Source organism: Pan paniscus, chromosome 7, assembly GCF_029289425.2.
Source record: "Pan paniscus chromosome 7, NHGRI_mPanPan1-v2.0_pri, whole genome shotgun sequence".
In the NCBI taxonomy this organism is placed as follows: Eukaryota; Metazoa; Chordata; class Mammalia; order Primates; family Hominidae; genus Pan; species Pan paniscus.
This window is the reverse complement of record NC_073256.2, coordinates 66645260-66667758: the sequence shown is the minus strand read 5'-3', so window position 1 is coordinate 66667758 and position 22499 is coordinate 66645260. Positions and strand designations below refer to the sequence as shown.

Genomic DNA, 22499 nt, shown 5'->3' with positions numbered 1-22499 from the left:
CCCACTCATTTTCACAACTTCAAGTTATCTGCTGTTTCTCTAGATCAAGGATTGGCAAATATTATTTTTTTCTGTAAGGGTCCAAATATAAATATTTTATACTTTGTGAGTCATATAGTATTGTCACTACTACTCAACTCTACCACTGTAGCACAAAAATGTCCTTAGACTATAGGTAAATTAATAAGCATGACTGCATTTCAATACAAGTTGGTTTACAAAAACAGACGATTTGACCAAGAGCTGTAGTTTGACAATCCTGCTCAAAACCAGTACTATCCTGTAGAAATATAATGTGAGCCATAAATGCAAGTTACATAGTCATTTAAAGTCTCCTAGTTGCCACTTAGAAAGTTTTAAAACGACATTAATTTTAATAATACATTTTATTTGACCCAAATATAAAAATGTTATTTTACATTTAATCAATGCAAAACTTTATTAAAGATATTTTATATTCTTGGTTCCATCCTGATGTTCAAGTTCCATTGTATATTTTTCATTATAGCACATCTCAATTCAGACTAGACAGATTTCAAATGCTTAGTAGCCACATGCAGATAATGACTATTGGACAGCACAGCTGTCAGTATTTGAGCTTGTCACCACACAGAAATGCTAAGCTTCCTGAAAGAATCTGTAGACATTCCAAAGGAGAGTTCAGGTAAATGTATTATCTTATTAATTACTGGTTCTTGTTTGTTTTCCCCCTAAGATTATTATATTGCAGCACAAATGAGGAATAAACCATTAGATTTTATTGGTGTTTGTTTGACTGTGCTAACATTCTAGATTCAATGTTAATCTTTGTGTTAAATAACTTTTATGCCACTGATTTATTGTCTGATTTTCTGCTAACAGATAATTTTATCAGGGTAAATCCTCTTCTTTCGTTTCTTTCTATATCTTGAAATTGGAGTTATATATATAGTATATTATGATATAGTATTTTGGGAAAATGCACAGAGATCACGGTGCTCAAACTGAAAATAAAACAGTGATGGGGTACTGATTTTTAAAATGTGAGATAATGTATTTGGCTAGAGCAGTTATATTTAGTTTTATGTAGAGTAGCAACACGAAATAATTTGAAGTCATGTTTTTTCTAATTAGGAGTTGTGACAGCTTTATTACTTTCAGTTTGAGGCATTTCAAACTCAACTTTATAAGAGTGACAAGAAGACTTAAATAGCCTCTATAGAAAAAGGTTAATGAAACCATCTGTACGGGGCAGGGAAAGTTGAAGGTAAATTAAATTGTATTCAAGAGTATTGTATTGGTAGGGTGGAGTGGGGCGTGGATTGACCTCTATTTTCACTAAGGATAGAACTTAAGAAAATTAGCTTCATCTGTAATAGAAGGAATTTAGCCTAGATATTACAAAGAAACATTTTCAGCATGAGGGTTGCCGAAAAAAATGCTACCATGGAAATTCTTGATATTTATTTTCTCAAAAATATATGTTTTCAATGAAAGTGTAAACACATAATAATTTGGGAGAATTACTGAGATACAACTTTTCCCTAAAGTACAAGGGAATAATAGAGAAACAGTAGTGGTTCTTTCATTCCTTTAATTTTCTGTTCACTTTGAGATATAAGCATTAGTTTCAAATGTAAAAAAAAAAAAAAAAGCAGTCAAAGAGATGTGCTAGAATTGCTAAGGACACTGCACTGCGGTGTGTGGAGCACACCCTCTTGGTCAAGTGCAGGGCCTGAGACTGTCTCCATGTTCTTAAGAGCTGCTTTGCATGCCACAGATCATAAAGGAAGACAAAATCAAATTCAGAAAGTCAGACTGATTAAAAGAAAAACTTGTTTTATTATGATCTTTTAATATATGCACTTGTGATAGAAAACTGTTAAAATCTACATTTTGTCTGCCTACAATTTTTAATTTTTTAAATAAATATTATAATTTTCAGGCTGTTATATACATATATTAATAACAAATAGCAAGAATCACCCCAAAAATCTCAATTTTTCAATTCTTTTTTTTTTTTTTACAATGAAAGAATGGATAGTTTGTTTTCAGCTTTCAAGAAAATTTTATTTTTAATCTGGATATCAGTTTTTTTAATTCAACAAGTTATTCAGTAAGTTAACATTCAACAAGTTATTCAGTAAGTTAACATTATTTATCTTTTGTGGGAAGCTGTAGAAAATATAGGTGGTGACAGCCATGTAGCTACCTTTGGTAACTGGGATTGGGTGTGAGGGTACATGGCTTATGAGACTGTGGAGGCGGGGTTAAGTCAGTATAACTCATCTGGATATATTCTTGGTTAGTCTGCTCTTCCTTCAACCTAATTATACTCCTCAACTTCAGAATTATTGCTTGAATGATATATTGTGATGTATTAATTAGCTTATACTTCATACTAGTGTTATAAGTGGATTGCATGCCACAATTACAGTACTGGAATATTCTGGGTTGTCTTAGTATTTAATTTTACCAGTGGGTTTTAAACCTTCTGGTGTGTCCTTTTTGTACATTTTTTTTTTATTCTTTCAGATTGAAGAACTCCCTTTAGCATTTCTTGTAAGTTGGATCTGGTGATGGTGAATTCCCTTTCCTTCATAGTTGAAAGATAGCTTTGGTGGATAAAGCATTTTCGAATGGCAATTTTTTTTTCTTTCAGCACTTTGAAAATGTCATTCCATTCCCTCTTGGCATCTGTTGAGAAGTGTGGTGCATGGTGTGCACTGAGAAGTCTGTTGCCAGATGAATTGGAGTTCTTTTATAGGTCATTCTCTTCTTTTCTCTTGCTGCTTCTAGGATCTGCTCTTTGTTCTTGCCCTTGAGAGTTTGATTATTATATGCCTTGGGGTAGTCTTATTTGGGTCATGTCTGTTTGGTGTTCTCTAACCTTCCTGTTCCTAGTATCTTTTTCAAGTTTTGGAAAGTTTTCTGTTATTATTTCTTTAAATAAGCTTTCTACCCTTGCTCCTCTTCAACTCTCTTTAACACCAATAATTCTTATGTTTGGTCTCTTCAGGTAATTATAAGTGATCTTTATGCTTCTTCATTTTTTTTCCTCTATTGACTGTGTAATTTCAAGTAGACTATCTTTAAGATCATCGATATTTTCCTCTGCTTAATATATTGTGCTTTTGAGAGCCTCTAATGAACTTTTCAGTTCAACAAATATATTTCTTAGTTCTAAAATTTGTTTGTTTTTATTATTTCAATCTCTTTGTTAAATTTCTCTAATGAATTTTTAAATTGCTTTTGCGTGTTATCTTAGAGATCATTGTTTCCTTTAAACTGCTATTTTGAATTATTGGTCAAGGTGCTCACATATTGCTGACTCATTATGGTCAACCACTGGTTCCTCACTTTATCTGTTTGGGGATGTTATGGCTTCCTGTTTGCTCTTGTTTCTTGTGAGTGTTGTCTGTCTTTGCATTGAATAATTACTTTTGTATTGCAGTTTTCTCTGTCTGGCTTTTAAAAAATGTTTATGTTTGCTGACAGAGTCTTCATAATTTACCTTCTTAATTTCTTATATATTTTTTTCTCTAGGTCACTGCCTCCTTTTAAGTACAAGATGGCACCAAAAGCCCAGGTCTGTCCCTGCTTTAGCAAACAATCAAAGCAGAAGGGATGGGGGAGTTCCCAAAGAGGTTATCCCAGGAGGATGGAAGGGCTGGCTAGGGGTTTATGACTAGGAAATCTGTGTAATTTACCTCCTATAGCATGGTGATGGTGAACACCCACAATGATTTGATGTCTATTTTGGCTGAGTTACGGAACAGAGTTTTCAAGGCTGGGGATAATAGTTTCACTTCTCCCCTTTGTCTCTAACTGTTCACAGTCATATGTCCTCATTCCTGTACTTGCAATGTCTCTCAAGGGTGAGGCATGGACAGATCTGCCAAAAAAACCCAAGATGGTGGGGAAGCTGGTTGTCCACCTCGATCTCACTTTTTCCAGTGTAGAAACAATGAGTCAGGGTAATTTTTCCATGTGCTTGGTGCTGGGCCGGCTGCAGGGAGACATACTGTGAATACAAAAATACAATTCTCTTTAATATGCTCAAAGTATTTTTTTGTTGTTGTTGTCCTTCTCTGTAGTCCCAGGAACTGATTCATCCTCATATTTGAGCCCTGGTACATTGCTGCTGAAAATTTTTATGCTATATATTTGGTTTTGGTTTGCTGTAGATGGTGAGTGAAGTCAGCCTACACTTATGCTGCCATTTTGGAACCAGAAGTCAAGATTATACTTCATAATATCTACTTTCAGAAAGCATAAAAATAGCAAAAGCCACTGATCTAAATTATCTTACTCGCCTTCCCTCAGCTTGAAATTGTAGCCAATTTGTCCCCATCACTAAAAATTTCCTTTGACAACGGGTTTTCCCTCTACCATTCTATAGACATTTAGAATTCCTTCATGATACCACCTAGGCTTAAAATATGCAAAATGTATATATGTATAATTCCTACTTAACTCATTGCGTTTGAGTTTCTAACAATCCTCATCTTGATCATTTGTCAGCTTTTCATAGGATTCACCCCTTTCTGGGTCTCCATGGCATCATTTGCTCCTAAACTATATTCTTTCTCTCCAACTATATTATTTCATTCATTTTTACAGGATCCTTTAATCACTGCATGCTCGCCAAGTGCTTCTCCTTTTACTACTCTCAGCATAAAACAATTTTGTTCATGCTGAGTCCCCAATTACCACATGTGGTTGATGGCTTTCATATGTGTATCAGCCACTCATCAATATTTATTATTTCCTGTTTCATATAAGCTATTGCTTATAGGCTTTTCCGATTTAATAGCCAATCTTTGCCTGAACCTAATACCTGGGAATTATATTCTAATCTCATATTCATTAGTCACATCCAAATAATACCAGTCATCAGCAGTATTCTAACTCCATGATGTCTCTTAGACCACCAAAAAAAAAATTCCTGCATCATTGAAAAAGGATGGAAGGTGGAAAATGCCTTATTAAGGAATAGACCTATGTCCACTTTAGGCTAATCTTATTATCCACAGTGACTCATATGTTCTCACAAAGAACATTTAGGCTTCCACAAAGACAAAATAGTAATCAAAATCACAAAACTTTGTATTACAGAAATTACAAATTTTACTTACCTTTCCCTGTATCTAACATTGCCCAGGAGACACTTTATTATTCTGCAATGTTTCCCTGAAAATATCAAGTACTCTCGTGTCTCCAAGTTCTTGCAAACAATGTTTCTTTTGCCTAGAATGTTCATAATCATTTTTTATTCTCCTTGAAAAACTCCTACTCACCCTCCAAGTCCTGATTTTTTAAAATTTTTGAATAATTTCTCTAGCCTTTCTTGTCTGTCTCTTTATCTATGTACCCAATAAACTTGTAAACCGCTGCAAATACCTGGCCTTAAGCCTGAGAGCAACAGTCATTTGGAGAGTTTGCAATAGGAAAATGAGAGATCAGATTTCACAGTATCCACACTGAATTATATGTGGAAAATATATTAGTAGAAATAAGGCTGAGCCTGGAAACATTGTTTTGGAGGCTGTCACAATAAATTGAGAGATGATGGTGATTTAGATGAAAAAAGTGGCTAGATTGGAGAGAAGTTTAAAAGCAGAATTTCCATTTCGTGAGACTTAAGTGAACATCACGGGTAGGTAATAAAAAGAATCAAAATAAATATAGACTTCCAACTTAATACTCTGCACAGCCCATGTTTTTAGAATAAACATATAAATTCACAGTGAAACCATTCATGTTGGAATTGGCTCATTCCGCATTCACTGAGGAGTCCACAGATGGGTAACTCAGTGTCTTTTTACAGAATGCTTCACCTACTGTTCCTCAGAACTTTCAGTACCACAGTACTTCATCTTTGGAGAAATAGTGCTTCTGGCAGTCCTGACATGTAAAGACCCTGAAAGCTTATCACCATCTTAGAATATTTCCTACTGTCAACAACAAATTTGTATACTCTCCTATTGAGATAACACCTCACTGCTCAGAAGAAGACATTTTTGCACAATTAAGAGATAATAGGTGTTAAGAATTGACAAACTACCTTTGGCTGTATTGTTGTTTTATCAATAATGCCATTACTTTTAATATTACATGATATATAGCTTTTAAGACCCTCCATAAGAACTAGAATCTTTTCTGGAAAAGAAATAGACAAGTTTCTGGTGTTTTTGGACAGCATTTTCTTTCTCCCCCACTCTCAGCATTGTTACTTTAATAATTAAAATTTCAAAAACCTAAATACAGGCTTACCTCATTTTATTGCTCTTTGATTTATTACACTTTGCAGATATTGCATTTTTTGACAAATTGAGGGTTGTGGCAACCCTCAGTGTGTCCAGATGTGTCCAGCACATCTACTGGCACCACTTTTCCAATAGCATGTGCTCAGTCTAGTTATCAGTGTCACCTTTTGGTAATTCTCACAACATTTTAAACTTTTTATTAGTATGTCTGTTATGGTGATCTGTGACCAGTGATCTTTGACATAACTACTGTAATTGTTTTGGGCACCACGCACCACGCCCATATAAGATGGTGAACTTGATTGACAGATGCATGTGTTCTGACTGCTCCACCTACTGACTGTTTGCCCGTCTGTCTCCCTCTCCTCAGGCCTTCCTATTCCCTGACACACAACAATATTGAAATGAGGCCAGTTGATAACCCTGCATTTGTCTCTAAGTGTTCAAGTTAAAGGAAGAGTCCCACATCTGTCACTTTAAATAAAAAGCTAGAAATGATTACGCTTAATGAGGAAGGCATGTTGAAAGCTGAGACAGGCTGAGAGCTAGGCCTCTTGGACCAAAGAGTTAACTAAGTCGTGAATGCAAAAGGGGAGGTCTTGCATGAAATTTAAAGTGCTATTCCAGTGAACACATGAATGATTAGAAAGCAAAAAGCCTTATTGCTGATATGGAGAACATTTTGGTGGTCTAGATAGAAGATAAACCAGACACAAAATTCCCTTAAGCCAAAGCCTATCTCAGAGCAAGGCTCTAACTCTCTTCAATTCTACAAGGCTAAGAAAGGTGAGAAAGCTAGAGAGTTAAAGTTTTAAATGAGCTGAAGTTGGTTCATAATGTATAAGGAAAGAAGTAATCTCCACAACACAAAGGTGCAAGGTGAAGCAGCAAGTGCTGGTACAGAACTGCAGTAAGTTATCCAGAAGATGCAGCTAAGATCACCGATGAAGGTGGCAACACTAAACAACAGATTTTCCATATAGATGAAGCAGTCTTTTGTTGGAAGAAGATGCCATCTAGGACTTTGATAGCTAAAGAGAAGGCAGTACCTGACTTCAAAGCTTCAAAGAACAGTCTGATTATCTTGTTAGGAGCTAATGCAGCTGGTGACTTGAGGTTGATGCCAACGCTCATTTATTCTGAAAATCCTAGGGCTTTTAAGCATTATTCTAAAGCTACTCTGCTTGTGTTCTGTAAATAGATTGACAAACATCACACCTGTTTACAGCATTCTCAGAAAAAATATATTTATTTTAAAATATTACTGCTCACTGAAAATTCCCTTGGTTGTCCAAGAACTCTGATGGACATGTACAAGGAGATTAATGCTTTTTCATATTTGTTGACATAGCATCCATTTGCAGCCATGGATCAAGGAGTAATTTTGACTTTCAAGTCTTATTAGTTAAGAAATATATTTTGTATGATGACATCTGCCAGAGATACTGATGCCTCTGATGGATATGGGTAAAATTAATTGAATACCCTCTGGAAAAAAATTCGCCATCCTAGATGCAAATGGAGGATTCAAGACTCCAGTGGAGGTAATAACTGCAGATGCAGTGGAAATAGCAAGAGAACTGGAAATAGAAGTGAAGCCTCAAGATGCCACCGAATTGCTGCAATCTCAAGATAAAACTTTAATAAATGAGAAATCGCTTTTTGTTGACAAGCAAAGAAAGTGTGTTATTAGATGGAATATACTCCTGGTGAAGATGCTGTAAATGTTACTGAAATGACAACAAAGGATTTACAATATGACATGAACTTAGTTGATAAAGCAGTGGCAGGGTTTGAAAGAGTTGATTCCAATTTTGAAAGAAGTTATACTGTGGATAAAATGCTATCAAACAGCATCACATGCTTTAGAGAAACCTTTTATGAAAGCAAGAGTCAACTAATACAGCAAACTTCATTGTTGTGTTATTTAAATAAATTGCCACAGCCACCTCAACCTTCAGCAACTGCCACTCTGATCAGTCAAAAGCCATCAACATTGAAGCAACACCCTCCTCCAGCAAAAAGTTTAGTCTCATTGGAAGCCCACATGATTATTAGCATTTTTTAACATTGAAGTCTTTTTAAACTAAGGCCTACATATTGTTTAAGACATAATGCTATTGCACTTAATAAGCTACAGTATAGTGTAAACATAACTTTCATATGCAGTGGCAAACCAAAGAAAATGCCCGTGAGTCACTTAATTTACTTCATTGCAATGATCTGAAACTCACCTAGCAGTTTTCTCCAAGGTATGCCCATACTTAAAGATTAATTTTAAAAACTACTATCTTTTCACCACCCAGTAGGAATAAATGCTCATTTTTCATCAAAATCTCTAATTCAAGCAACATATTATGAATAATAAAGTTGGTACACCAACTGCTTTCCTTCCATCCTATTTCTGTTTTTTTCCTTCCTAAAGGTAAACACTCTTACAGATTTTTTTGAACATTCTTTCCTTTTACCATATGAGAATTTGCATTTAGATCTGCCAAGTGTCTGAGAGCTTCATACTCTTAGACTCCCTCTGATGAACTTCATGCAATGTGTTTCTCAGAATGACCAGGATAAGGAGTACCCAGCTTACCTATCCATGAAAGCATGGCACTTCACAGGCACAAAGGTCAACACTTCTCAGGCCAGGATGTCTTCCTTTACTCTTCATCCCCTAATCTGCTTGCTGCCCAATTTGCTGGTTTGGAGTAGGAGTAAAACAAACCGAAACTGGTTCACACTGACTCTGAAATGTAACCATTAGGATCTCAGCATAAAGTGTCAGTGTTTCCTCAATTACATTCCTCACTGAGCACTATCTCAGCCTTTATTTCTGTCCTTGGGCCTCCTGAGCCTGCTAAAAGTAAGCCCTTGGCCTATCTCCACCCCCTAAAAAAATGACCTTTAGTGCTCTGCTGACCTTCTGTGCTCTCTACCAGGAGTACGCAAACATCATGGCCTTTCCCCTCCTTATTTTATCTGGCAGTTTTAGTTGTTCTCAGTGGCAGTGTTGGTACAAAGTACCTATAATGCCATTACCAGAAGGAGTAAGTCTATAATTTCCCTCACCTTCAAGGTGTCCTACACATTGCACAGGTAAGTAATTATAAAGTGTGGTGAAAGAAGAAAATCAGGGCTCTGTAATAATAATAATTGTGTTGATGGAAGTGACCTGGCTGATGTAATAGCAAAAGTGGTGGCAATTTATGTTTACAAGGGAATACTTTTTAAAAAGTTCTTTCCAGTAAAAGTCTCCTCTGGCATGTCCAACATCACAGTTCAGAAAACTTTCCCTGGACGATCTTACATCATGTTTACACCTGTATTTGCGTTCTCTAGAGGGACAGAAATAATGGAATATATATACATATATATAATTATTATTTCATTGCATATAATATATATATAATTCATATATATATAATTCATATATATATAATTCATATATATAATTCATATTTTATATAAAATTCAGGGAATTATATAATTATATAACATTCAGGGAATTATATAAAATTCAGGGAAACAATTGCTAAGGGAATTTATCACTACCAGACTGGCTCCATAAGAGATGCTTAAGGGAGTTCTTTTTTGTTTGTTCATCTGATTTGACATTGTTGCAGAATGTCTTCCAACTGCCAGATCTGGAGCAAGCTGGGAATGGAATGAATGCCTCTGCTTTCATGAAGGTTTGCTTTCCCTTCCTTCTGAAGGTGGCAGAATACTGGGCACTCGCCAGACACAATCCCAGGAGATTAAGAGTTCTAAACATGGAAATGAAAGAACAATACTTGCTACCATAAAAGCACATGCAAGCACGTAGCCCAGAGACCCTGTAAAGCAACTACACCATCAAGACTACAAAACACATAGCTAACAACACCATGACAGAGACAAAACCTCACATGTTAATATTGATCTTGAATATAAAATGGCCCAAACACTCCACTTAACAGACACAGAGTGGAAATTGTATTTAGAAAACAAGACCCATTCTTCTGCTACCTTCAAGAGACCCATCTCACATGTAATAATACTCAAAGGCTCAAAGTAAAGAGATGGAAATGGAAAACCATTTACTTTTGTTTTCCATAGCAGACAAATGGAAAACAAAAAAGAGCGGGGGTCACTATTATTCTATCAGATAAAATAGGATTTAAACCAACAACAGTAAAAAAAGGACAAATAAGGGCATTACATGATGATACAGGGTTCAATTCAAGAAGACCTAACTCTCCTGAATATTTACACACCTAACATCAAAGCACACAGATTCATAAAACACTTATCTCTAGACAAAAGACTTTGATAGGCACGCAATATTAGTGGGATACTTTAACACCCCACTAACAGCATTAGACAGATTATCAAGGCAGAATACTAACAAATAAATTCTGGACTTTAATTTGAGACTTGACCATTTGGACCTAACAGGCATCTATAGAATAATCCATCCAACAACCACAGAATATACCTTCTTCCTGTCTGCACATGGAACATTCTTTAAAATTGACCACATGATCTGTCATAAAGCAAGTCTCAACAAATTTGAAAAATTGAAATTATATCAAGCATCTTCTCAGACTCTACTGGAATGACAATAGAAATGAATAACAAGAGGAACTTTCAAAACCACAAATGCGTAGAAACTAAACAATTTACTCCTGAGTGATTTTTGCATAAACAACAAAATTAAAGCAGAGATAGAAAAATTTATTTGAAACAAATGCAAATACAGAAACAACTTACAAAATCGTCTGGTATGCAGCAAAAGCAGTCTTAAGAGGAAAGTTATAGGTCTAGATGACCACATCAAGAAGGTAGAAAGATCTCAAATTCACAACTTAACCTCACACCTAAAGCAACTAGAAAAACGAGAACAAACTAAACCCAAAACTATCAGAATAAAAGAAATAACTAAAATAAGAGCAGAACTAAATGAAATTGGTATCAAAAGAATACAAAGGATAAATAAAATGAAAACTCTGTTTTTTGAAAGAAATAAGATTTATAGACTGAAGCTAATTAGATTAACAAAGAATAAAGGAGAAGATCCAAATAAGCAGAATCAGACATGACGAAGGTGACATCACAATCGATTTCACAGAAATACAGAATATCCTCAGAGACCTACTAGGTACCTCTATGTACACAAACTAGAAAATCTAAAAGAAATGGATCAATTCTTAGGTGCACACAACCCCTCCGAATATTAAACTAGGAAGAAACTGATATCTCAAACAGAATAATAATGATAATGAAATTGAATCAGTAATAAAAACCTACCAGCCAAAAAAAGCCTTGTGAATTAGCTGGATTCACAGCCAAATTCTGTCAGATGTACAAAGAAGTGTTGGTACCTGTCCTACTAATATTATTCAAAATCGAGAAGGAAGGACTCTTCCCTAATTCATTCAACAAAACCAGTATCATATGATATCAAGATCTGTCAAAGACACAACAAAAAGAAAACTACAGGCCAATATTTCAGATTAACACAGGAGAAATCTTCGAAAAATACTGACAAACTGAATCCAACAGCACATCAAAAAGTTAATTCACCATAATCAAGTGGGCTTTATTCTTGAAATGCAAGGATATTTCAACATATGCAAATTAATAAATGTGATTCACCACATAAACAGATTTAAAAACAGAAATCATAGGAACATCCCAATAGACATGGAATAAACATTAAACAAAATCCAATATCCCTTCATGATTAAACCCACAACAAACCAGGCATTGAAGGAACATACCTAAAAATAATGAGGCATTTATGACAAACCCACAGCCAACATCATACTGAATGAACAAAAGCTGGAAGCATTCCTCTTAAGAACTGGAGCAAGACAAGAATGTCTATATCACCACTGCTATTCAACATATTACTGGTAGTCCCAGCCAGAGCAATCAGAAAACAGAAAAAAATAGAAGCATCAAAATAAGAAAAGAGAAAGTCAAATTATCTCCCTTTACTGATGATATGATTATATACCTAGAAAATCCTAAAAGTTCTACCAAAAGACTCCTAAATCTAATAAATTATTTCAACAAAGTCTCAGGATACAAAATCAGCTCACAAAAATAAGTGGTATTTCTATACACTTGTTATAAGTGTATATCACTTGTAATTAGCTTATTATAAGCTTGAATGTTATATTCAAGCTGAGAACCCAATTAAGAATGCAATCCTATTTATAATAGCTAGAAAAAAGTACCTAGGAATACATCTAACCTAGGAGATGCGACATCTCTATGAGGAGAACTACAAAACAAACACTGCTGAAAGAAATCACAGTTGACACAAACAAATGAAAAATCATTTCATGCAAATGGATTGGAAGAATCAATATCGTTAAATGTTCATACTGCTGAAAGCAATATACAGAATCAACACTATTCTTATCAAACTAATAATGTCAGTTTTTACAGAATTAAAAAAAAAACTAACATTTATATGGAATCAAAACAGAGTCTGAGTAGCTGAGGCAATCTAATGCCAAAAGTGTAAAGCCAGAAGCATCAAATTATTTGACATTAGACTACACTATGCGACTACAGTAATCAAAGCATCATGGTACTGATACAAAAGCGGACAGATAGAGAAATGGAACAGAATAGAGACCCCTGAAACAAAGCAACAACTCTCCAACCAAACCATCTTTGGAAAAGTCAACAAAAATAAATAATGTGGAAAAGATACCCTGTTTATTAAATGGTGCTGGGAAACTGGCTGACCAGATGCAGAAGAATAAAACCTGCTCCCTACCTCTCATTTTAGGCAAAAATTAACTCAAGATGGATTAAAGACTTAAATGTAAGACCTCAAACTATAAAATTTCTAACGAAACCTAGGGAATGCATATAACAAAGAACTAATATCCAGAATCTATAAAGGACGTAAACAAATCAACAAGAAAATAAAAACCTGATTAAAAAGTGGTCAAAAGACATGAATAGACACTACTCAAAAGAAAACATACATGTGGTAAACAAACATATAGAAAATGCTCAACATCACTAATCATTGGAGAGATGCAAATCAAAACCATCATGAGATACCACCCCACACCAGGCAGAATGGCTATTGTTAAAAAGTTGCGGTGGCTCATGTCTGTAATCCCAGCATTTTGGGAGGCCGAGGTGGGCAGATCATGAGGTCAGGAGTTCGAGACCAGCCTGACCAACATAGTGAAATCTTGTTTCTACTAAAAATACAGCAATTAGCTGGGTGTGGTGGCACGCACCTGTAGTCCCAGCTACTTGGGAGGCTGAGGCAGGGGAATCGCTTGAAGCTGGGAAGCAGGGGCTGCAGTGAGCAGACACTGCACCATTGCACTCCAGCCTGGGTGACAGAGTGAGACTCTTTCTAAAAATAAACAATAAAAAATAAAAAAATTGAAAAATAAGAAATGTTGGTGAGGCTGTGGAGAAAAGGGGACACTCATATATTCTTGGTGGGAATGAGCATTTGTTCACCCCCTGTGGAATGCAGTTTGGAGATTTTTGATAGAACGATAAAGAGTAATTGGATTGCTGGGTCCATTACTACTTGACTCAGCAATACAATTACTGGGTATATACCCACAGGAAAATAACTATTTTAGCAAAAAGAAACCTGCACTCTTATGTTTATTGCTCTATTCACAATAGCAAACACATGGAATCAACGTATATGCCCAACAACAGTGGAGTGAATAAAGAAAATATGGTACATACACACAATAGAAACCTACACAGCCATAAGAAAAGCAAAATCATGTCCTTTGCAGCAGCATAGATGCAGCTGGGTTTTTTTTGTTTTTAACCTAAGCAAACTGTGTTTAACCTAAGCAAACTAACACAGGAACAGAAAACCAAATACTACACATTCTCACTTGTAAGTGGGAGGTAAATATTGTGTACACATGGACAGAAAGATGAGAATGATAGTCACTGGGAACTCCAAAAGGGGAGAGAGAGGGTGGTGAGGCAAGGTTTTAAAAACTACCATTGGGTACTATGTTTATTACTTGGGCAATGGAATCATTAGAGGCTCAAACTCCAGCATCACTCAATATATCCATCTAATAAACTTGCACACATACTCACTGAATCTAACACACAAAAAAATTGAAAAAAACAAAAAGACAAAAAGGGTAGTTCATCTTCCTTAGGGAAAGTCAATTTTATTATTCTACATTATTTTATCTTGGTTAAGAAACATTACTTGTATGAGTGTTCAAAAAAATTCTGGCCAGGCGCTGCGGCTCACACCTGTAATCCCAGCACTTTGGAAGGCTGAGGCAGGCGGATCACCTGAGGTCAGCAATTTGAGACCAGCCTGGCCAACATGGTGAAACCCTGTCTCTACTTAAAAATAAATAAATAAATAAAAATAAGCCAGGTGTGGTGGCGGCATCCGTAGTCCCAGCTACTCGAGAGGCTGACCCAGGAAGTGGAGGTTGCAGTGAGCCGAGATCGTGCCATTGCACGCCAGCCTGGGTGACAAGAATGAGGCTTCATCTCAAAAAAAAAAAAAAAAAAAAAAAAAAAAAAAAAAAAAATTCTAATAATCTCATGTGTTTTTACAGCATGTGTAGAAATCTGACCATAATCAAAGGCTGACAGTATCAGTTTTAAAAATATTTTATTCCTTGTTTGAGATACCTTTCGTCATCCAAAATTAAGGATAGTGGGCTCCTTTCTAGGGATACAATTACAGAAAGGTTGTTGTGATGACAACTTCACTGCCCGCATCATCATTTTATAGGCAGAGCCATAGAAAGATTAAAGGGGATTTAAAAACATTGATTTAAATATTTTTTTACCAATAATTACCTTCAGTTGACATGTATTAAAAGATGCTTTTTATTTTTTTTTTCAGTTTTTGATGCCTCCAGTTGATTTCTCTTACTTTATTGCATTAGTTAAAACCTACAATACACAGTTAAATGATGCTAAAACAGTGGTCATTCTTTTTTCCTCCATAGGTTTGTGTGTGTGTGTTGTTTTTTAAATTTATACACTTTATTTTTTGTAGCATTTTTACATTTGCAGAAAACTTGAGCAGAGGGTGCAGAAAGTTCCCATATTGCCTCTCCTCAGCAACCTGCCTACCCACTGCACACAATCTCTTCTATTACCACCATCTTGTATTAGTGTGGTACATTTGTTACAACTAATAAACCAATACAAATATGTGATTTTAATTAAAGTGCATAGTTTAAATTAGGTTTCACTCTTTGTGTTGTATAGTGCTATAGGTTTTGATGAATGCAAAATATTGTGTTTCCACCATTACAGTATCACACAAAATTAATCAAACTAAAAATTACTGTGCTCCACCTATTCATTCTTCCTATCCCAAAGCTCTGGCCACTACTGATGTTTTTACTGTCTACAATTTAGCCTTTCCTAGATTGCCTTGTAGTTGAAATCATACAGTGTTAGCCTTTTCAGACTGTCTTCTTTCATTTAATTGGCTTCTTTCACTTAACAGTATTTTAGGTTCCTCCATGTCTTTCTATGGCTTGGTAGCTCATTTCTGTTCATCACTGGATAATATTCTATTGCACAGGTATAGCACAGTTTATTTATCCATTCACATATTGAAGGACAGCTAGGTTGCTTTCAAGTATTGGCAATTGTGACTAAAGATAGTATAAACGTCCATGTGCAGGTTTTTGTGTGCACATAAGTTTTCTATTCATTTGAGTAAATTCCAAGGAGTACAAATACTGAATCTTAGGATAAGATTATGTTTAGCTATGTAAGAGACTTACAAATGGTATTCCAAAGTGGCTTACAATTTTACACTTCCACTTGCAATAAATGAGAGTTCCAGTTGCTCCAAATCCACACCAGCATTTAGTATTGTCAGTATTTTGTATTATAGATATAAGAACAGGTGTCTATTGGTATTTCATTGTTTTAGTCCACAATTCTATGATGATATATAATTTTGAAGATCTTTTCATGTTTATTTGCTATGTGTCTTCTTTAGTGAGGTGTCTCTCTAGACCTTTCGCTCATTGCCTTTATTGAGTTGTTTGTCTTTGTGTTGTTGAGCAATGAGTTTCTTGTATATTCTAAATATTAGAGCCATGTCAGATATTTGATTTGTAAATATTTTCTCACATTTGGTATGGTTTTCACTTTTCTGATACTATTTTATGAATAAACTATTTTTAAAAATTTTTATTCTGTCTTATTAATATATTTTTTCTTGTTTCTCATGCTTTTGATGTCACTGCCAAAATGAAACCTCTATGATTTCTTCTAAGAGTAGGATAGTTTTAGCTCTTACATTTACATCTTTGACCTTTTTGAGTTAATGTTTGTATACATTGAGAGAGAGGAGTGCAACTTCATTCTTTTGTATTTGGATATTTCATTTTCTTAGCGCTGTTTATTGAAGAGGCTATTTTTCTTTCACAGTACGTGGTGTTTGCATTCTTGTCAAAAACAAGTTGGCCACAAAGGTATAAACTTATTTCTGGACACTCAATTCTACTCCCTTTTTTTATATGAATGTCTTTATGCCAGTACTACTCTGCTTCTCTTGCTTCATAGCTTTTCAATAATATTCTTGAAATTTGTGGTATTATTCCTGCCTTCAACTTTGTTCTTTTTTTTTTTTCAGGATTGTTTTAGCTAGTCAACAGCCCTAGCAATCCTATAGAAATATTAGTATTGGCTTTTTCATTTCTGAAAGGGAGACAGAGAGTGGCCATTAGGATATTGTTAGGAATTGAAATGCACCTGAAGATTTCTTTGTAGAGTATTTCAATCAGGACCATATAAAGTCTTCTAATCCATGCACACAAGATGGCTTTCCATTTACTTAGGAATTTTTAGATTTCTTTTAGTAATATTTTGCAGTTGTCAGTGTGCAAATATTACACCCCTTTGGTTAAACTTATTTGTATTTTATTATTTTGAATGTGTAATTGTTTTCTTAATTTTATTTATAGATGGTTCATTGGCAGTATCTAGAAATGCAATGATATTTATTCATTGATGTGGTGTCCTGTAACTTTTCTAAGGTCATTTATTACATTTAATAGTTGTCTATATATATTATTCAGTATTTTCTTTATATAGAATAACATCATTTATAAAGAAAGACAATTTTAGTTTTCTTTTTCAATATTTATGCCTTTTATTTTTTCATTATGCTTAATTGCATTGGCAAAAACTTCTAGTACAATTTAATGTTTGAACAGAAGTGGTAAAATAAGTCAAGTATGACATGTTCCTGATCTTAGAAAAGTTTTGGTCTTTCATCATTAAGAATGATACTAGGTGTAGAGTTTCATAAGTACACTTTATCAGGTGAGGAAATTCTATCCTATTATTTCTACTTTGTATAGTGTCTTATCATAAAAGGATGATGGGGTTTGTCAGATGCTTTGCCTGCATCAATAGAGATGATAATGTATTTTTCCCCTTTGTTCTGTTAATGTGGTGTGTTACATGATTAATTTTCATGTTGAACTGCATTTGCATTCCTAAATCATTCTTGTTAATGGTATATAAATTTGTATATGCAGTTGTACTCAGTTTGCTAATATTTTATTGAGGATGTTTTTCTATATGTTTAAGGGATATTTGCTTATAGTTTTCTTTTATTGTGATATCTTTGGCTTTGGTGGCTGGGAATGCTGGCCTCATAAGATGTATTAAAACTACTTCCTCTTCTATTTTTGTAACAGTTTGAGGATTGTTGTTAATTCTGTTTATAATGTTTGGTAGAATTCAATTTTCTTTTTTTTTTTTAATTACCAATTCAATCTCTTTACTTCTTATAGATCTGTTCAGATTTTTTATTTCTTCTGCAGTCAATCCTGATAATTTGTATATTTCTAGATTATTGTCCACTTTGTCTAGGTTATCTAATTTTTTAGGATGCAATTGTTTACAGTAGACTCCTACATACTGTTGTAATATCTCTGCTTTCATTTTTTATTTTACTAATTTGAAATTTTTATCTTTTTCTGTTCATCAAGTACAAGTAAAGTTTTGTTAGCTTTGTTAATCTTTTGAAAGAATCAACTTTTGGTTCTGTTTATTTTTTCTATTGTTCTATTCTTTATCTCTTTTTTCCTACTCTAATATTTTATAATTTATTTTCTTATACTAGCTTCATGTTTAGTTTGTGTTTTTTTGAGTTCTTTGAAGTTTATAAATTATTGATTTTAAATCTTTCTTCTTTATAAATACAACTGTATAAAGCTATAAATTTCCTTGTGAGTTTGCTTTCATTGCATTCTATAAGTTTGATATCTTATTCATTTTATTCTAAATGTATCTTTTATGAAAATGTAAATTTAATTTTATTCTAATTTTTTTGATTTATCATTTTATTCATTGTCATTTTTTCCAAGTGTATGTTGTTTAAATTTCCACATACTTGTGAATTTTCCACTTTTTCTTTTAGTTTTTGATATTTAGTTTTATGCCATTGAAGTCAAAGAAGATATTGTGTATGATTTAGATTTTCTTTTTTAAATTAATTAAGATGTGTTCTTTCCTGAGAATTGCAGCATGTGCACTTGAGAAGACTGTATATTTTGCTGTTGTTGAGTGGAATATTCTGTATATGTCTGTTAGGTCTACAGACAGCTCTCCCTATCTGCGGTTTAGCATGGATGTATTCAACCAGTCAAGGCATAGAAAACACAGTACCGGGGGATGTAGAACCTGCATATGTGAAGGGCTGACTTTTCATATCCATAGGTTTTTTTTTTTTGAGACAGAGTCTCACACTGTTGCCCAGGCTGGAGTGCAATGGCGTGATCTCAGCTCACTGGAACCTCTTCCTTCTGGATTCAAGTGATTATCCTGCCTCAGCCTCCTGAGTAGCTGGGATTACAGGCATGTGCCACCATGCCAGGCCAACATTTTGTATTTTTAGTAGAGATGGGGATTTGCTATGTTGGCCAGGCTGATCTTGAACTCCTGACCTCGTGATCCACCAGCCTTGGCCTCTCAAAGTGCTGGGATTACAAGTGTGAGCCACCGTGCCCAGACCGATAGGTTTTTCAGGACTGACTGTGGGACTTGAACACCTGTGGGTTTGGCATCTATGGGGGCAGTCCTGAAACTAATCTGCCATGCATTCCAAGAAATGACTGTCATTGGTTTACCGTGTTGTCTTAGTCTTTTATTTCTTTATTAATCTCCTGCCTAATTATGGAATCCATTACTGAAAGTATGTTGATGGAGTTCCCACTAGTCTTACAAAATAGTCTGTTTCTCCTTTCAGTCCTATTGGTTTTTGCTTAATGTATTTTTGGGATCCATTTTGTGTGTATATATTTATACTTGTTATATTTTCTCAGTGAATTGACGATTTATCAATATATAATTGTGTTTGTGTCTTGTAATAGTATTTGATATAAATTCTATTTTACTAATTCATTTAGTTACTAATTTCATGGAATACATTTTTTTCATCCTTTCATTTCCAACTTACTTGTGTTTTTGGATCTAAAGTGAGTTTCTTGCAGACAGCATACAGTTGGATTTTTAAAAATCTATTGCCACTCTCTGCCTTTTAATTGGAGAGTTTAATCCATTTACATGTAAATACTGATAAGAATTCTGCCATTTTGCTATATGTTTTCTATATGTTGTATCCTATTTTTTCCCTCATATCCTCCATTATGAAATTCATTTGTGTTTAATTAGTTGTTCTTATTCTAGTATATCATTTGATAAATGTTTATTTTTCTTTGTATATTTTTAAGTTATATTCTTATGGTTACCAAAGAGATGACAGTTGATATCTTTAATTTATAAAAATTTGTAGTTTAAATTAATTCAAAATGAGCTTCAATTGCACACAAAAACTGTGATCATATACAGCTCCATTACTCCTCCTTAATGTTGTAAAAAGTCACAAATTTAAAAAGTATGTAAGCATTAGCATAGATTTATAATTTTTGGTCCATATTTTTCTTTTAAGTCAGGTAGGAAAAAAGAACTTAAAAATCAAAAATACAATAATACAAAATTTTATATTTATCTGTGCAGTTCCCTTAAGCAGAGGTCTTTCCTTCTTCACATGGCTTTCAATTATTGTCTACTGTCTGTTTATTAAGCATGAAGGATTTCCCCTGGCATTTACCTTAGAGCGTGTCCACTAGCCACACATTATCTCAAATTTTGTGTAATGGAGATATCTTACTTTCTCCTTCATTTTGAAGGACAATTTTGCATGATATGGAATTCTTGATTGACAGTTTTCTCTCTATTTTAAATATATTATCTCACTGTCTTTGGCTTTTATGGTTACTGCTATCAAATTGGTAGTTAATTTTATTGAATTTTACTTTTTGGTTATGCAACACTTGTCTCTTGCTGCTTTCAAGAGTTTCTGTTTGTTTTTGTATTTCAACAGTTTGAATATGTTTCTCAGTCATATATTTATGTATTGGGAAGTTTTGGCTATTATCTCTTCAAATCTTCCTCCTGCCTCTTTATCTTTTTTATCTTCTTCTGGGATTCTTTTTATATGTATGTTGGTATACTCAATGGTGTCCTACTTCTAAATTCTTCTCCATTCTCTTCAAACTTCTGTCTCTTAAAACTTCTATATTCTTCTCCATTCGTTTCGCTTTCTGCTCATCAAATTGAATAATTTTAATTGGTTTGTTATTAGGTCTGGTCAGTCTTTTTTCTGCTTGTTCAAATCTGATATTGATCACTCTTCTGTGAAATTATCACTTCAGTTATTGTACTTTTCAAGTACAGAATTTATATCTGGTTCTCTTTCTATAACTTTTATCACTTTATTAATAGTTTTCATTTGCTGAGACATAGTTCTCTTGTTTTTTGAAAAAAATCCTTTGTCCGTTACTTCCTATAGTTTTTGACCATATATAAGGCAATTAATTGATTTAAAGACTTTATCTGTTAAGTCCGTGTTTGTGCCTCACAGGGACAATATTTACTAATTTCTTCTTATTCACCCCCCGCTTAGGTTTCGTCATTGTTCCTTTCCATGCACTGTAGTTGCTTGCTTCATGTCTTTCCTATGCTACCTTTTAAAGTTTGTGTTCTTTGTCATGTGTGGTTTCTGAAGTTGCTGTTCCTATAGATTCTGGTAAGCTGCTGGTTTAACCAAAATTTCCTTAAATTTCTGGAACCATAAAACAAAAGGAAAGGAAAGAAAAGAAAAGAAAAAATAGTCTTTTTTAATTTCTGTGTTTGCCGATTAGCTCTGTATTAATTATATCACTCCTATAAAACCTAGCCACTTTGTTAGTTCTCTTCCTTAAAGATCAGTTGGAAATGAAAAGTTAGGGCCTCCTCAGTAGTTTTCTGAGCATTTATTTTTCCTCAGTAGATGCATGATGACTTTGTTAATATTCCATTATATGTAGGAGCTTTTTGAAGCTATAGTCTCCAAATTTATATTCTTCAGCTTTTCCTCTAAGGCTTTTTTTCTTTTTGCATGTCTATTGTAGGTCTGAACTGTATTTTGTTATCCTAGGCAAAAGCAGCTTATTAATTTCCCTTATAATGGTATCCAACAATGACATTCATTTAGACACTTTTATACCCCGTCAGAGTTTGAATTAGGCTAAACAAAGGCAAATGCCTTATATCAATCAGAGAACCATAAGATAGGTCAAAACAGACAAACACAAGTCCTTGAGAGTAAAGTTTACTGTTCTTCCTTCATAACTAAATACCTACTGAGATTATCATCTTCAAGACCACTATCTTGCTAAGGAAATGGGATGAAATAAGGCTAACTTAATATGCTGCAAATATTTTCTATCATCTTTAAGTAACTGCTTTTGTTGATTAAGTAAATTATTGTTGCAAACCTCTGACTGTTTCTCAAAGTTAGAGTAAAGTTGATTCTGACAACTTTGCTATTTTTTTTCAGGGTTTCCAAAGAGGGACAAGCCCATGGAGCTCCCTACTTTTCCATTTTAACTAGATGACCTTTCTTGCCTAGCTCCTGACTTTAGTGAAAGATTAAATAAGTACACAAATATAATGCCGACATTTAGACTGAGGATAGGTCTTCTGCATATTAAATAAAATGCATGAATCTTTATTTCATTTCACTTTTGATTGGTTCCTTGGTGTTGTATTCTTGTCAAATGTTTTCTGTGTAAATACATGGAATATCATAGTATTTTTCTCTTAAGATTTATACGTATAGGTAAATATATTAATACATTTCTTAATTATGATCAACCTTTTATTCCTGGAATCAGTTCAATGTGATTATGATATAGTATTGTTTTA

General features: G+C 34.1%; 1 non-coding gene across 1 annotated transcript; it reads right to left on the bottom strand.

The window, feature by feature from the left end:
* Positions 1 to 9857: 9857 nt before the first annotated feature.
* LOC112440762 (small nucleolar RNA SNORA7) lies at positions 9858 to 10002 on the bottom strand. The gene has a single exon (XR_003028775.1). It is a non-coding gene; the product is annotated as a small nucleolar RNA SNORA7 (small nucleolar RNA).
* Positions 10003 to 22499: the final 12497 nt, after the last annotated feature.